This window comes from Sipha flava, unplaced genomic scaffold (assembly GCF_003268045.1).
Source record: "Sipha flava isolate LNK unplaced genomic scaffold, YSA_version1 69_pilon_pilon, whole genome shotgun sequence".
NCBI lineage: Eukaryota > Metazoa > Arthropoda > Insecta > Hemiptera > Aphididae > Sipha > Sipha flava.
Window position 1 is genome coordinate 1 of NW_020273609.1, and position 4,305 is coordinate 4,305.

A 4,305-nucleotide genomic window follows, 5' to 3' on the forward strand; every position below is an offset into this window, starting at 1 on the left:
TAGAATCCGGAACCTCAATGTTGGACGCAAATATCAATATTATATCTTTAAGTAACAAGCTTCTTTCTGATATACCTAGCAGTATACAAACATTGGAATGTACCATTTGTAATACAAAAACCGTATTTCATGATGCAACAATAATACTCAACGAATTGTTCAATAGTAGTGGACACTTAGAAGATATAAATAAATATTTAAATAAATATATTACGGAAAAAAAAGAAAAATGGTGTCCAAACAGCAAAAAAATAAGTAGAAATTCCATATGAGTGTTGCAGGAACATATTTTATTGGAAACAGACGTATTTAAATGTAATACGATAAATGAAAATAAAATCTTAGTCAATGATATAACATCAAAGTTGTTTATTGGAAAAGAAAGGTAAATATTTAGATGTTAATAATAACTATTTATATATATATTTTAGGAGGTAATTTATTATATACTAATATTATAAATAATTTATTATTTAGGTTTTCACTACAGTCAATAATTTCATACATTGGAGATTCAGATGTAAAAAACATGGGCCACTACGTAACACACTGCAAACGTGTCAAAGGTTATTGGGAAATACATAATAACTTGGTAAAAAAAAGAACAATATATAAGTGTACAGAATCCAAATATGTAAAACCACATCTATTATTTTATATAAAAATATCAGATTAAGTATGTTAGATTTTTAAGCGTTTTAAAATTTAATTAATTTTTTTCCCGAAATTAATTTTTTTATTTATTTTTGTAAGGCTCTAACAGGTGTATATTTATATTAAAAAATAATTTTAATTAATAATTTTAATAATACAAAGAAATATTTACATTAATCTACTTAATAATTTATTTTATACTATTGAATTTTAATGAATGTGAAGTGGCTTCTCATAATAAGTTACGAGTAGTAACAATTTATTTTATACGTTTATAATTTGAGTATGTTGTAAAATATCTTTAATTTAAGATTTTAGCCTAATCAAATAAAAATAAAAGTAAAATTCTAGTTAATTAAGACATTTATTCGTTCTAGATTTTGTTTTTCTTAAATATAGATTTATTTTCTTCAACTTACGATCTGTTCTAGACGAATTGATTGAACTGGGTGATATTATAAATTAAAAACTTATTTTTTTTATTCAGTTATCTTCTTTGGGAAATCCATCGGTACTTAAAATTGATGAGGTAACAAATTCCAAAAATTTGGTTACAAATAGTTACAAATTGATTTTTATAAGTTACAACTTGTTTTGGACGATTTCGTTGAATTGGGGGGGGCTACGTGAAGTTAGCCCCTCATTGAGAAAGTACCCGTAGCTTGAAAAATATGAGGTTACAAATTCTAAAAACTTGGTTACAAATAGTTACAAATTAAGAAAATAAGGTTACAATTATTTTGGAAAGTTTTTTTTATAGTGGGGGGCTAACTTCACACACGTAATATATTGCGCCACGGATTTATATATTGTACCATGCGTAAAACAAACATAATAACACCATTAGTACGTGCCATTTATTTCTAACATTTTCTCTCGGCCTACACTCCTTGATAAGTATTTCAGTTATCATATATAGGGTTCAATGGTTTTTCATGTCCAGAAGTATGGAACAAATTCATGAACAAACAACTCGAAATACCTTCCCGGTCCAGTTTAAGATCTAATGAAATATGATACACGGCCTTTGGTATACGATGGAACTACCTAACGATTCGATAACAATACACAATAGATCATTGTGATATCAATGATTTCTTTACTCGGCTTAATATCTATAAAATATAGAATTTAAAAATATCCACTGTTTAAAACCACGAAAAACATTATAAGCGTCAAAGTATAAATATTGGTCAAATCATAATTTATAAACATATTAGTAATTAAAATTACCATCTGTTTTTAGAATATTATTCGAAGGAATGTTTGGAAGATGACATATTATGATTAATCGTTGTTGATAATAGCTTCAAGCTACCTGAATTATTAATAATTTGGTTGATTATATAGAGCCTACAAATGTATTCGGTTAAATTCGAATACAAATTCGTGTTGGTAAATTAATTTTGGTTTGTTATTGTTTATAAATATGTATCTGGATTTCGATTATAATATATATATATATTAGTGATGGGTCGAACTGTTTGAATCTCGAACCGAACCAAACCGAACCCTTGATGTTCGGTTCGGTTCGAAATTAAAACTTGGCATGGCAAAAAATAGAACAGAACTATCAAGCATCTTTTACTGTTCGAATATCGAACTTGAAAATATTTGTCGAACCAGACCACTATACTTTGAAAACCAAATATTTGTACAACTCTTAAAAGTTATTTTTGAAAAATAAAAATTGATAATGATTATTTAGAAATAATTAGACTATTGGCGATAGAAAGTGATAATCTGTAAAGGGCACGTTATGCATTATTTATAATAATAATGTTATTTTTCTAGTCGCATGTTACACATCCACCCTCCGCCGACCAAAACATTAATAAGTTGTTTATCTTTAATAGAGGCAGTGTATCTATATTCATTAATTAGCTATTTTTGTTTTTATCATATTTATTGTAGAGGTTAAAATCTATTTTGGGTAAATCCATGGTAATATTCCGATACCCCGATTGTGCTGTTAATAATAAAAACATGTTTACAACTTTTGTCTTACATTATAAATTCTACTAATCATTCTATATTTGTGTATTATAATTATTATTACTACTTTTTTTATATATTATTAAAATGTACTGATGTATTCTCATATTACACTCAATACTCAATGAATATTTTATAAGCTACAAGACAATACGAGAGAGCACAACACTGGTTTTGAAAAATAATAATAATAATAAGAAATTATCTAAAATTTAAATGCATTGTAAATAATACAATTACTTAGACTTAAAAGTTAAAATGTAGAATAGGTAATACGAAAACTTAAAATACAATAGTCAATAATAATTATGGTTGATTTAATTTATAGGTAGGTACAATGTACATTATAAAAAGTATTGAGTTCGAGTTCGAGTTCGAAAAAAATAATTTAATGTTCGGTTCAAGTTTGGTTCGATTTTAAAAATCAGGGTTCGACCCATCACTAATACATATATTGTTTTCACTTCATTATCCTTATATTCTACAATGTTATTCATTTAAATCGATGAATTGATTTTATTAATTGATGTTAATAAGTTTTTGGATGATTTTTTGCTTCACTATCTCTGTTCGCAAATTATTATTTACCATCCGATATAATATACATTCGTGGTTTTTAAAACTATATTTTGCTCAATAAACTGTGTTAAATAATATTTGTTTTATATTTGTTTACATAATATAAAATTATTAGTACTTATTGTATTCATTTTAATATTTATGTTTTATTTAAACCAGGGACTGAGACCGGACCGAAAAGAACCGGTTACGGGACCTAAAACCTAGTGTAAATTAAAGAACCGAAAATAACTGTTACCTGTATTTTATATTTTTAATATACTCTAACCAATACCGAAACCTATAAACAATACCAAAAGACTACCGGTTTTTTAAGGGTTTTTTACTGTTTACAAATTCCTATTGAAATCGAAAGAAATTACTCTTTAAACTAAAAATATATTATTTAGAAACAATAATTACATATAATAATTTATACTATACAGTATTTACGCAATGTTATATTCGGCCGTCGACCAATGAATATAATATTATTTTCTATGGAATATTAATATTTATTATGTATATGTTACACGATAATGTCGATAACGGATCATTTTTGCGGACAAAAATACAATTATAAAAATTACACTGGGTTTTTGAAGTGTTTATTTTTATAACATATCTGCACGTCAAACACAGAACAAACGCATATCGTATTATCTTTATTATAGTTATTATCGAATATCGTTGCTCAGTGGTGAATTTGCTATATTTGCTATTCAGTCGTCGACGCATGAACACGCAGTCTACCTTTATTAGTTAAAAAGTATCAAATTAAAATTATGGGCCATCATACCATGTCATGCGTTTTTAAATATTTTGTTTACGATAAGAAATCCAACGAGTCAGTTTGTAAAAGTTGCAATGGAAAAATAAAAATATATAGTTACATATTTTTGTTTCATTTAATTTTAATATAAGTTTAAAATCGTTGACAAATAATTAAAATAATATAGTAATAAAATGGTAGTTAACTATATAATATTCAAGTAAATAGACAAGACGACATTATCTTTATAGTTTATCTATACCATCAACTATAATAGTTCAGCCTTGAGTAATTTATTCAGATCCTACTCACTATTATGTTAAAAA

The 4,305-nt window shown here is 26.0% G+C and overlaps 1 long non-coding RNA gene across 1 annotated transcript; it reads left to right on the plus strand.

Annotated features, from left to right (window-relative positions):
- The first annotated feature begins 8 nt into the window (after nt 1–8).
- Nucleotides 9–602, plus strand: LOC112692061. The gene is made up of 2 exons (XR_003149372.1): nt 9–385; nt 478–602. It is a non-coding gene; the product is annotated as an uncharacterized LOC112692061 (long non-coding RNA).
- Nucleotides 603–4,305: the final 3,703 nt, after the last annotated feature.